The 14,162-nt window shown below is 42.8% G+C and overlaps 1 pseudogene across 1 annotated transcript; it reads left to right on the forward strand.

The window, feature by feature from the left end:
• The first annotated feature begins 11,216 nt into the window (after window positions 1-11,216).
• LOC306656567 (vasculin-like protein 1) lies at window positions 11,217-13,133 on the forward strand (annotated as a pseudogene). Its single transcript has one exon. The product of its transcript is annotated as a vasculin-like protein 1 (transcript).
• Window positions 13,134-14,162: the final 1,029 nt, after the last annotated feature.

Raw genomic sequence — 14,162 nt, forward strand, 5'->3', positions numbered from 1 at the left:
ATAGTGTGGTGGGGTCCATCAGTCACCTGCCTGCATGCTTCTCTGACCACTGCTGGGTCATTCCTCATGCCTCAGCTGGGATGACCCTTCACTGTGAATCAGGGATGTCATTCAGGCCAGATTTGACTCCTGGATCCCTGCTCATGCAGGTTAAAAACTGATCTCCTCACTGTTGGTCCACAAAGCCCTGGAGTATCTGACCCCACAATCTCTCATCCTTCTCTCCCATCATTTCCTTCCACCTTAATGACCATATCCCAGGCATACCAGCCTCACTGCTATATCTCCAATGAATTCCTCCTGCCCCAGGACCTTTGCACATACTGCTTGTTGTTCTTCACTTGCTCTTACTGCATTATTTACATGTTGAGCTCATCTGCCAGCTTCAAGTCCCTATTCTCAGAGGCCTTATTTAAAATATTTCCGGGTTTTTCAAGATGGCGGCCTAGAGGGTGGCTGCATTACGTGTTGCTCCAGAACTCAGGATTCAAGAGAGGAGATATTGAGACGCTTGGGACCAACTCAAAGTAGCCAGGTGACTCTAACCCCCTGGGGGGGCATCCCGGATGGGACGGGGGTCCCGGAACGCAGGAAACTTTGGGAAGTAGAACTGCCGGCGAGACGCCCCTCCCCCCGCTGGAGCGCCATAGAGGAGGCCGCTCGGCACAGCGCTGGGACTCGGAGCAGCCACTGGGGCTCCGGCGGCTGCCCGGGGGAGGAGTGGCGGGGAGAACTGTGTGGACTCAGGACATCGGGGCCTGCCCTGAGGAGGAGGAGAGGAGCGTGGCCACTTGGATTCGGAGAGACTGCACCAGAGCTGCAGGCGGTTGCCAGAGGAGAAGCCGCGCGGCGAGCTGTTTGGAATCAGAACGACGCTTCTGAACCCCGGGGCCTGCCCTGAGGACAAGGAGGAAGAGGAGCGGCCACTTGGATTCGGGTGACTACACAGGAACTACAGGCGGTTGCCAGAGAAGGGGCTGCGTGGCGAGCTGTTTGGACTCTGACCACTTCTGAACCCCGGGGCCTGCCCGGAGGAGTAGGAGAAGGAGGAGAAGGAGCGCGGCGGGTCCTTTGGACTCGCAGTGACTGCATTAGCACTCCAGGCGGCTGCTCAGAGGAGAAGGCGAGTGGTGAGTTGTTTGGTCTTAAAGTGACAGCTCCTGAACACAGGGGGGCTGCCTGGAGGAGAAGCGTGGTGGGACGCTTGGTCTTGAGGGGCCACACCAGAGCTCCGGGCGGTGCCCAGAGGACCCGTGCAGCGGGTCACGTGGATTCAGAGCCACTCAGAGGGACTGCTCCTGAACACCCGGGGGGTTATCTGGAGAAGGAGGAGGAACGGGGAGGGTCACTTCGACTCGGAGTGATTGATTGCCCCGGGCTATGGGTGGTTGGTGGGAGGAGGAGGCACGAAGTGAGTTTCTTGGACTCCTAGTGACCGCACCGGCATACTGGGCGGCTGTCTGGAGGAAGAGGCCTGTGGCGGGTCTCTGGGACTCAGAGCGATTGTTCGGGGCCACAGGTGGCTGCTCAGAGGAGGGGCCACGCAGCCAGGCGATTAGGTGCAGAACAGGGTCCCAGGATCTAGGAGGCTTCTGGGTGGAAGAGCCGCACAGAGACAGGCTTAGGGCGGAGCGAAGGTTCCAGGCCTATGGGCAAATTCTCTGAGGAGGGGCAGCCTAAGGAGATTCATCTGCGAAGGGTGAGGCTCCCAGGCCCAGGAGGTAGGGCCGGGCCCCTGGAAACTTTGCAGAGGAAGGCAGCCCAGCCCAGGCAGTAGCTGTAAATTGAGGGGAACCTCTAGGAGGAAACTGACCAGCGAGACCTCCCCACTGGGTGAGTCTTCCCTGCCTGGTGAGGTTTCCCCACAAGGACGGTAAAACCAGAGACACAGGCCCAAACAGGCCTTGCCTCAGCCCACAGCCTAGGTCCCCTTTGGATGACCATTGGTCAACAAGTGGAGGCACCTCTGCCCACTAGCAGGGAATATACCCCACCTGAAGGCCACCACTCCTAGAGAGGCAGCTTCCTTGTGGAGCACCGCATTATCAACCTCCTCCAAGACTTCAGCCTACTGAAGGCTAAGAGGGGATATATATAGAAATCTTCAGGGTCATTGTAAATCAACAGAGGAAATCTGCAATATCTCAGCGGTCCACTGATATCTGAACAACATGAGAAAACAAGGAAAGAAAATGCTGCAAATAAATCTAGATGTTACATCAATAAAACCCAATGACAGCATGGCAGAAGAAATGACAGAAAAGGAGTTCAGAATGTACATAATTAAAATGATCAGAGAAGCAAACGAGGAGATGAAAGAGCAAATGCAAGCATTGAATGATGAGATGAAAGAGCAAATGCAAGCATTGATTGATCGCACCAATCGACAGTTAAAAGAGCAAATACAGGAAGCAAAAGATCATTTCAATAAAGAGTTAGAGATATTGAAAACAAACCAAACAGAAATCCTTGACATGAAGGAAACAATAAACCAAATTAAGAACTCCATAGAAAGCATATCCAATAGGATAGAACACCTGGAAGACAGAACCTCAGACATTGAAGACAAAATATTTAACCTTGAAAACAAAGCTGAACAAACAGAGAAGATGGTAAGAAATCATGAACAGAATCTCCAAGAACTATGGGATATCATGAAAAGGCCAAATTTAAGAATTATTGGGATTGAGGAAGGCCTAGAGAAACAAGCCAAAGGAATGAACAACCTATTCAATGAAATAATATCAGAAAATTTCCCAAATCTGAAGAATGAAATGGAAAATCAAGTTCAAGAGGCTTACAGGACTCCAAATACACAAAATTACAACAGACCCACACCAAGGCACATTATAATGAAAATACCTAACATACAAAATAAAGACAGAATTTTAAAGGCTGTGAGAGAAAAGAACCAAATTACATTCAGGGGGAAACCAATACGCATATCAGCAGATTTTTCAATCCAGACCCTAAAAGCTAGAAGGGCCTGGAACAACATTTTTCAAGCCCTGAAAGAAAATGGATGCCAACCAAGAATCTTATACCCAGCAAAACTTACCTTCAAATTTGACGATGAAATAAAATCCTTCCATGATAAACAAAAGCTAAAAGAATTTACAAAAAGAAAGCCAGCATTACAGAACATTCTCAACAAAATATTCCATGAGGAAGAGATGAAAAACAAAGAAGCAAATCAGCAAAGGGAGGAATTATCCTAAAGGAATTGTCAAATAAAGGAGGAAACAAGTTGTGTCAAACAAATAAATAAACAAAATTTTAAAAATGAACCAAATGACCGGGAAACCAAATCATTTCTCTATAATAACCCTGAATGTTAATGGCCTGAATTCATCAATCAAAAGACATAGACTGGCAGACTGGATTAAAAAGAAAGATCCAACAATATGTTGCCTGCAAGAGACTCACCTCATAGAAAAAGATACCCATAGATTAAAGGTGAAAGGATGGGGAAAAACATACCATGCACATGGACTCAGCAAAAAAGCTGGAGTATCCATCCTCATTTCCGATAATGTGGACTTCAAGCCAAAGTTAGTCAGAAGGGATAAAGAAGGTCATTTCATACTGCTTAAGGGAAGCATAAATCAGCAAGATATAACAATCATAAACATCTATGCCCCAAACAGTGGCTCATCTATGTATGTCAAACAAATCCTTCTCAATTTCAGAAACCAAATAGACCACAACACAATAATACTAGGTGATTTTAACACGCCGCTCTCACCACTGGACAGATCTTCCAGACAAAAATTGAGCAAAGAAACCATAGATCTCAACAACACAATCAATAATTTAGACTTAACGGACATTTATAGAATATTCCATCCAACCAAGAGTGAATACACTTTCTTCTCAGCAGCACATGGATCCTTCTCTAAAATAGACCATATATTATGCCACAAAGCTAATGTTAGCAAATACAAGAAGATAGAGACACTAGCATGTATTCTATCAGATCATAATGGATTGAAGTTAGAAATAAATGAAAGAGTAAAACACAGAAACTATTCCAACATCTGGAGATTAAACAATATGCTATTATATGATGAATGGATAACAGAAGATATTAGGAAGGAAATTAAAAAATTCTTAGAGGTAAATGAGAACAAAGAAACATCATATCAAAATCTCTGGGACACTATGAAAGCAGTACTTAGAGGGAAATTTATTTCATGGAGCGCATTTAATAAAAGAAGTAAAACTCAACAAATAAACAACCTAACACTACAGCTCAAAGCCTTAGAAAAAGAAGAACAGAACAGCACCAAAAGTAGTAGAAGACAGGAAATAGTTAAACTCAGAGCTGAAATCAATGAAATTGAAACAAAAGAAACAATACAAAAAATTGACAAAATAAATAGTTGGTTCTTCGAAAAAAAAAACAAAATTGATAAACCTTTAGCCACACTAACAAAGAGAAGACGAGAGAAAACCCAAATCACTAAAATTCGGAATGAACAAGGAAATATCACAACAGACAAGATGGAAATACAAAACATAATTAGAAGCTATTTTGAAAATCTATACTCCAACAAAATAGAAAATTTCGAAGACATCAACAGGTTTCTAGAGACATATGAATTGCCTAAACTGAATGAGGAGGACATAAACAATTTAAATAGACCAATTTCAAGTACTGAAATAGAAGAAGTCATCAAAAGCCTACCAACAAAGAAAAGTCCGGGACCAGATGGGTTCTCAGCCGAGTTCTACAAAACCTTTAAGGAAGAGCTCATTCCAATACTTCTCAAAGTATTCCATAAAATAGAAGAGGAGGGAACCCTCCCAAACTCATTCTATGAAGCCAATATCACACTGATACCTAAACCAGACAGAGACTCATCAAGGAAAGAAAATTTCAGACCAATATCCTTAATGAACATCGACGCAAAAATTCTCAACAAAATTTTAGCAAATCGCATACAAAAACATATTAAAAAGATAGTGCACCATGATCAAGGGGGTTTCATCCCAGGGATGCAAGGTTGGTTCAACATCAGGAAATCAATAAACGTAATTCACCATATTAATAGACTTAAAGTCAAGAATCACATGATTATTTCAATAGATGCAGAAAAGGCATTTGATAAAATACAGCACCCCTTCATGCTCAAAACACTAGAAAAAATAGGGATAGTGGGAACATTCCTTAATATTGTAAAGGCCATTTATGCTAAGCCCATGGCTAATATCATTCTAAATGGTGAAAAACTGAAAGCATTCCCCCTAAAAACTGGAACAAGGCAGGGATGCCCTCTTTCACCACTTCTAGTCAACATCGTTCTTGAGACTCTGGCCAGAGCAATTAGACAAACCAAAGAAATTAAAGGGATACGAATTGGAAAAGAAGAACTCAAACTATCCCTGTTCGCTGATGACATGATTATATATTTAGAGGAACCTGTAAATTCCACCAGAAAACTCTTAGAACTCATAAGTGATTTCAGTAAAGTAGCAGGTTACAAGATCAATGCCCATAAATCCAACGCATTTTTATACATAAGTGATGAATCTTCAGAAAGAGAAATTAGGAAAACTACCCCATTCACAATAGCCTCGAAAAAAATAAAATACTTGGGAATCAATCTCACAAAAGAGGTGAAAGACCTCTACAATGAGAACTATACAACACTAAAGAAAGAAATTAAAGAACACCTTAGAAGATGGAAAGATCTTCCATGTTCTTGGATAGGAAGAATTAATATTGTCAAAATGGCCATACTACCTAAAGTGCTATACAAATTCAATGCAATTCCAATTAAAATCCCAATTGTGTACCTTACAGAAATAGAGCAGGCAATTATGAAATTCATCTGGAAGAATAAGAAACCCAGAATAGCTAAAGCAATCCTTAGCAGGAAGAGTGAAACAGGGGGTATTGCAATACCAGATCTTCAACTCTACTACAAAGCAATAGTAACAAAAACGGCATGGTATTGGTACCAAAATAGAAAGGTAGATCAATGGTACAGAATAGAGGACACGGACACAAACCCAAATAAATACAATTTTCTCATACTAGACAAAGGTGCCAAAAATATGCAATGGAGAAAAGATAGCCTCTTCAACAAATGGTGCTGGGAGAATTGGAAATCCATATGCAACAGAATGAAACTAAACCCATATCTCTCACCATGCACGAAACTAAACTCAAAATGGATTAAGGACCTCAGAATCAGACCAGAGACCCTGCAGATTATAGAAGAAAAAGTAGGTCCAAATCTTCACCTTGTTGGTCTAGGACCAGACTTCCTTAACAGTACTCCCATAGCACAAGAAATAAAAGCTAGAATCAACCACTGGGATAGATTCAAACTAAAAAGCTTTCTCTCAGCAAAGGAAACTATCAGCAATGCGAAGAAAGAGCCTACAGAGTGGGAGAATATCTTTGCCAATCATACTTCAGATAGAGCACTAATCTCCAGAATCTATAAAGAACTCAAAAAACTCTACTCCAAGAATTCAAACAGTCCAGTCAACAAATGGGCTAAGGAAATGAATAGACACTTCACAGAAGAAGATCTACAAGCAATCAGCAAACATATGGAAAAATGTTCAACATCTCTAGTAATAAGAGAAATGCAAATCAAAACCACCCTAAGGTTCCATCTCACCCCAATTAGAATGGCGATTATCAAGAATACGAGCAACAACAGGTGTTGGCGAGGATGTGGGGAGAAAGGTACACTCATACACTGCTGGTGGGGCTGCAAATTAGTGCAGCCACTATGGAAAGCAGTGTGGAGATTCCTTAGAAAACTTGGAATGGAACCACCATTTGACCCAGCTATCCCACTCCTTGGCCTATACCCAAAGGACTTAAAATCTGCATACTACAGAAATACAGCCACATCAATGTTCATAGCTGCTCAATTCACAATAGCCAGACTGTGGAACCAAGCTAGATGCCCTTCAATTGATGAGTGGATAAAGAAACTGTGGTATATATATACTATGGAATATTACTCAGCCATAAAGAATGATAAAATTATGACATTTGCAGGCAAATGGATGAAATTGGAGAATATCATGCTAAGTGAGATAAGCCAATCTCAAAAAGCCAAAGGACGAATGATATCGCTAATAAGTGGAGGTTGACACATAATGGGGGGGAGGGAAGGGTTAGAGTTAGGGTTAGGGAGGGGGGCAAGTATGGAGGAAGGAAGTACTGTATAGAGGGTAAAGAGGGGTGTGAGGGGTGGGGGGAAGGGAAAAAATAACAGAATGAATCAAACAACATTGCTCTATGTAAATTTATGATTACACAAATGGTATGCCTTTATGCCATGTACAAACAGAGAAACAACATGTATCCCATTTGTTTACAATAAAAAAAAAGAAAGAAAATCTTAATCCACACACACAAAACTACTAGAGCTAATAAAGAGTTCAAAAATAAAAAAAAATAATAAAATAAAATAAAATAAAATATTTCCCTTGCCCTACACTGTCAGCTCTTGCTTTATTTTTCTTCCCTAAATTTCTTACTGTGTAAATCCTTTGCAGCCACTGGCATACGAGTTTCTCTAATACTCCCCTGCCCCACAGTGCTGATGTCACTCCAGAAGGGCAAAGACTTTGGAGAAACAAAAATCAGTGAACTAAACATAGAATCTTGCATGGGTGCCTTGGTGGTAAATGCTCATTGTCAGCATTGTTATTCTTGGGTCCAATTCTTCGGTCACCTTTCCCATTTAGAACCTCTAAGTTCTGCATCCTGCTCTGTAGAGGCAATGATAGGGACCACTTGACAGAAGAAACTGAAGCTCAGGTATGTGATGTGATTTCCTAGATCACATAGTGCTTCTTAATTCTCTGCCAAAATGGTGCCCTCTGCCCCACACCACAGGACCTCTGCCAGGCTGTTCTCCTGCCTGGGACCCCTTTATACCACCCTTATAAACTCTTTGCTAGTTGAATCTTGAATGCTCCCCAAGGCACATGGGTTGAAAGCTCGGTCTCTAGCCTATAAGGAAGTGGAGCCTCATGGAAGGAAGTTAAGTCTTTGGAAGTGTGTGTTTGAAGGGGACAATGGGACTCTACCTCCCTGTCCCCTGCTTCCTGGCTGCCATGAGTTAAAGGCAGTTGCTTTGCAGGTAAGACAAGGAAGAACAGGAAACTTATGCAGGTGCATTGATGAGCACGGGGTCAATCTTGCTGGGGTTGCCTTGGAGGTTGTGAACAGCACTCTGAAGGCAGGAAGTTGAAACATTCCTCCACAACTTCACAGGCCATTGATTCCAAGTTGTTCCTAGGGCACGAGCTTCCTTACAATTCCTATCTACCTTGTGTGGGGATCAAGCTCATACCTGTGGTCATTAGAAGGCCTGGAAGGTGGTGATGCCACTGACACATATGAGAAGTGCCCCTTGAACTGTCCAGGGTGGGACAAGAGATGTGTTTGGTGACTGAGCATCTCCTGCAGCTTCCTACTATAGCTGCAACATGCATCTTTATAAACTGTCAATCCACAACACTCCACTTACGAGCCCTGAGCCTCCAGTGGCAGAGAAACCTAAGACCTGGGTTCTTCCCTCCAGATCAGACACAGTAGTTATGGAATCCAGATTGAAACTCCAGGCACAATTCTCAGATGAGATGCAGAAACACAGAGAGGTGGAGTGATTTATCTAAGGTCACACAACTAGTAATATAGTAAAGAGTGCTGAGATTTTAACCCAGGGCCTGCACCCTAAGTCCCCTTTTCTGCAAATCCCTGCTCCTTGCACAATTAGTCATAGCTGGTAACATGACAATTACCATCCCCTCATGTGAGGACAGCCTCTACATCCACCCTGATCATCTCCATTTTATAGGTGGGGAAAATGAGACTGAGGAGGGATGTAATCAGAGAGCACATGGGAGCCAGATCCTGGAGTTGGAGACACAGGTCAGTTGCCTGCCATGGAGTCAGCCTCAGTCACTGCCCCTCACTAGTCTCCTGGAGGCTAGCAGGTCAGGAATTATGGATCACTGCCATTTACTGGGCAATGCTATGGCCATACTCCGTCTAGCCCTCCATCCATCTTGCCTGTGAGGTCTAACTATACCCACTTCATGGCAGGGAGTTGAGTGTTCCTTCCCCTCACACATGGCCGGGCCAGGATACAAATCTAGGACAGTTCACCTCCAGGACCAAATCTACCTTCACCCCAAAGCAGTGATTCCTTTTAGGGCATCTGAGTTTGGTGGCCTCCAGTCCTGAGGGCCTCCCTACCTCACACACATCAGTCCCCTGTGTGTACTGTTCACTTCCAGAGGAGCATCCTGAGGTATTGGCCTAGGCTCTGCTCAGTTGAGCAGTGTCAGAACCTAGCACCCACCTGGTCTTTGTGTTTGGCATGACACCCCCCAAAACAGGGAGCAGATATTATTCCCAGTATCAATGAATCTGCAGCAGCAGCAGCAGAAGCAGGCTTGCTGTAAGGGCTCCTGGTAGAAGCCACCACACAGCTCCTGTGATGTGCTGACAGATTTGACTCCATGAAAATGTTAGAGGCCAGGCTATAAAGGCAATGACTAAACAGACTCCATTTTACCCTGAGACTCCATATTGTGTAGAAAATACTTCTCCCGTGGGAGCATCACGCCTTTGTACCCATCAACAATTTCTTAGCATGACATGTTTGGCCACACAAAATGGAAAATCTTGTATAATAAAAATTTATTCTCTTTTTGATTCCCATTTTCCTATACAATGTACCATGTCAACAGTAATGTCAACAGTGATTGTCTAGATGATGTTAGTAACCATTCTTTAGTTTGTATCTAAGTAAGGTCATTTTGACCCACTTCCCTTTCTGCTTATGATTTTAGATCCCATGATGTTAGTTTATAGTTTTGAATCATAGCAGCAGACACTTATGATTGATGTACTGACTTGTGGTATAAAACCCCCTTAAACCCTGTAGTTGGGGCTGTTCTCCCAATAGCCATTTTTGGAGCACTGTGTGAGACAGTCAGCTGGCTGGCAATAAAGACTCTCAAATTTGGACTTCTTAGTGGTGACTGATCTGTTCATAAGTTGTGCCTCATGACACATCTACCATCTTGACTCAGAAGTCATTGCTCTCAGTCGCTCCTCTTCCACCCACTCTGTCCCTCCTGGGCCTTGTGGGCTGGGCAGCCATTTTGGAAAGAGCTTTGTTATGGCTGTGGGCTAGTCCCCTTTGCAGGGCCAAGAAACTAGGGACAAGTCCTTAGACTCCGCATCTCGTCCTTGGGTGTAGCTCCACCACTGCTCGATTGGTAGGTTCATGTGGACTTTTCAATGATTGAGTAATGATGGAAATGGATCCAAAATAAAAAATGACTTCTCTACCAAAGCAGTAGAAGATTCTTGATATCACTTTCCAGTAGCTGAATTCAGTTTTGGGGAAGAAGCAAAACAAGTGAAATACAGAAAACTGAGAAGAAGAAAACCTCATTTTGGAATTTCCTTGACTATTCCTTACCCCGGTCTTTCTACTTTTTAAAATTTTGTTCTGAATTTATAAATATTGAAGACCAAAGAAATAGAATAGACATTTAGGAGATTTATACCAAGAAATTTGCCTTGAAAGCTGCTATTCTTGGAGGGAAAAGTATATTAAGTTTCTGTCTGATTCTTTTTTTTTAAACAAGAGTTCATATATGTATAGAGTTTAAAGTTTAAGACAAATATAAATACATATCTGCACAATATTTTTAGCAGTTGTGTAAGAATAATTACATTTTTTCTTTACAGTTGTTTATATGAATTTGCACTTTAATTTTATTGTAAACAAATGGGATACATGTTGTTTCTCTGTTTGTACATGGCATAAAGGCATACCATTTGTGTAATCATAAATTTACATAGAGTAATGTTGTTTGATTCATTCTGTTATTTTTTCCCTTTCCCCCACCCCTCCCACCCCTCTTTTCCCTCTATACAGTCCTTCCACATTTATGTTTTAAGGGCTTTGTTATGTGTTTATTTGCCACTGGAGTGACTACTCAGATCTTTTATAGTGCTTTAATATTTTATTTTTTATCTATCACCTTGATGACATTACTTGCCCACATGTGAGGCGACCTGTCTGTGTAGCTATGACCTTGTTATAAACAGTTTGCACTCACTGTGCAAATGTCCATGTTTTACCTATTTAAGCATCATCATAGTGCAATTACTCAAGGAAATTGAATGAGGTGAACATAGACATAGCTCTTTCTCCTTACCCTCCTTTTTAAATGTAACAAATACTTTTTATGTTCCCTTTTTCCCTTCCCCTCTCCCCTTCCCCCTTTTGGAAGTGAGTCAGGAACTAGGTAGTTTAGGATGAGCAATTAGAGGGGCTCAGAAAGTGAGCCACATAGAGCCAGGCTTCTTTGTGCTTCATCACAAGTCCTGCTGCTGACCAGACTGCTTAAGCACCTTTTTAACAAGAAGACCTCATGAGAAGGCCAACTGGTAGCGTCAAGGAGTTCGGAAAACAGGACCACAGAGTTTCATTCTGGGATCCTGGCCATGAGGTTGGATGACTCACTTTGCTGAAAAGACACTGGACCTAAATGGCACAGTATGACTTTGTTCCTGCTTGACTAAATTTCTCAACACCACAGTCAGCTTAGTCACCTACATCCACCTTTGAAAAGCATGGAGAGCACCTATCCCAAGGAGAAGGTAGATTTGGAGTGAGCCATTGTTGACACAATTTCTCTGATGGCTTTTTTAAAAATGGGACCCTAGGAACTATAGGAGATTCTTGGCACCAACCCTCCCTGTTCCGCCATGATTCTATGCACTCTGGTGTCTCTAAGGGAGCATATGCTGGAATCACAGGGAACCTATCTGGTTGGCACAGCTCTTCCCGAGGTTATGATGGCATGATCCAGCATAGTGGAGGTGGCACAGGGAACCATCGACACTGGAATGACAGCTTTTACTTCAGGAAAGGATGTGCCTATCAGGAAAAGTCACCTACAGAGATTAGAGAAGAAAAGAAGGAAGACAAGGTGGATAAGTTGCAGTTAGAAGAGGAAGACTTTCCTTCTTTGAATCCAGAAGCTGGCAAACAGAATCAGCCATGAAGACTTATTGGAACCCTTTCTGGAGTGTGGGAAAATCCACCTAGTGCCAAGCAACCCTCCAAGATGCTAGTTATCAAAAAAGTTTCCAAAGAGGATCCTGCTACTACCTTCTCTCCTGCATTCACCTCACAAGAATCTCACCATGCAAATGGGAAGAAATCATCAACTTTGTTTCCAAGCATTTATAAGAACTTGGTTCCTAAGACTGCACCACCTCCTTCCAAGCCTGATGCATGGAAATCTAGCAGAATGGAACACAAATCAGGATCCCTTTCTCTAGCCGGGAGTCTGCATTTACCAATCCAATCTCTGTTACCAAACCAGTGGTACTGGCTGGTGGCACCGTTCTCAGCTCTCCCAAAGAGAGTCCCTCCAGCATTACCCCTCCAATTGAGATCAGCTCCTCTCGGCTGACCAAGTTGACCTGCTGAACCACTGACAGAAAGAATGAGTTCCTGAAGACTCTGAAAGATGACTGGAATGGAGACTTTGCAGAGAACAGAGACTGTGACAAGCTGGAGGATTTGGAGAACAACAGCACACCTGAACCAAAGGAAAATCGGGAGGATGGCTGGCTTCAGAATGGTCTTTCTCTCCCTGTGGTAGAAGAAGGGAAGGTCTTGTCACACTCTCTGGAAGCAAAGCACAGGTTATTGAAAACAATGGGATGGCAGGAATATCCTGAAAATGATAACTGCCTTCCTCTCACAGAGGAAGAGCTAAAAGAGTTCCACATGAAGACAGAGCATCTGAGAAGATATGGCTTTGTAAAGAATGGCTTCTTGCAGAACCACAGTTCCAGCCTGTTCTCCCCTTTGAGAAGCACTTGTAAAGCAGAGTTCAAGAACTCAGACACAGAAACGAGTGGCAGTGAAACATCAGATGATGATGCCTGGAGGTAGACATATAAATGCTCACAGTTAATCTGATCCAGTAAACTCAGCTTGTGTGTTTAGGGAATATACAGAAGAAATTGTTCTTTTCCTTTTCTTTTTCTTAATGTTGTTGAATAATTCATGCACAAGGGAAATAATCATATCCCAAAGGAAGAGCAGTTGGCTTGTTTACCTTTTGTTGTTGTTCTTCCCTGTTACCTGCTTAATAGAAGTCTGTGTGGTGGGATTTTTTAAAATACACACACACAGTACATATGGAGCAATGCACAGGTGGGAGCTGGCAGTGCAGAGATGCAGAGAGGAGACACAGGTCTGCAGCAACAACTTCTACAACAAGCCCTTGGGGCACTTCAGTAAATTAAAATAAAAAAAAGAAGTCATTGCTCTCAAGATGATTGAGAAAGAGAATCCATTACCCTGTAAAGACACAGGTCAATTAAAAAGCAGCATCTCTTTGCATCTACCATCTGTCTCCAATTTCAAGTTCCCTTCCATTTGCTATGAAGTCAGTGACAAAAATCCCTAGATGCTAATTGACATTATCTCAGCCTGAAAATTTTGAGAAGTCTGGCACCAGTGTATTGGATTGCAGTTCTCAAGCTGTACTAAGTGCCTCAGCTTTGCCACCAAGGGATCAGACCCAAAAACCCACCCTGACTCCTTTCAACCATCCCAACAAAGCATGGTTCTCGGTTGCATAGGTGAAGAATATAAGGTCTGGAGAGGCCCAACAATCCAACTTTGGTTATACAGCAAAGGTGACATCACAGTCAGGGCCACAGTGTTCTGACCCCAGGGACCAGTGATTGACAAATGCCTTAAGTGAACAAACATCATCTCCTACCCAGCAAGACTAGGCCCTCAGGTGTGAGGCATGTTCTGATCTGAGTGGGATAAAGGTGTCTCTGTCTGTATTCATTGACAGCTCACTCACCCCCAGAATTAAACTAGCAACAAGCTCCAGAGAGTGAAAAAAAGCAAGAACACTGTTGTGTACACTGTTAGGCTAGATGTCTCTCAAATGACTTTGTCTAACATTTTAATCATTAGAGCATTAAGCAAATGATCTTATTATGTGCAATTAATACTAAAGCTGATTTAAGAATGAATTCTTCAAGTCCACCTTTGTAATCTCCATTTCTTCTGTTTTTATTTTATGATCTTTTAAGTTGTTTCATTTGTACTGTTGGTGCA

This window comes from Sciurus vulgaris (assembly GCF_902686455.1).
Source record: "Sciurus vulgaris genome assembly, chromosome: 3".
NCBI classification, from domain to species: domain Eukaryota; kingdom Metazoa; phylum Chordata; class Mammalia; order Rodentia; family Sciuridae; genus Sciurus; species Sciurus vulgaris.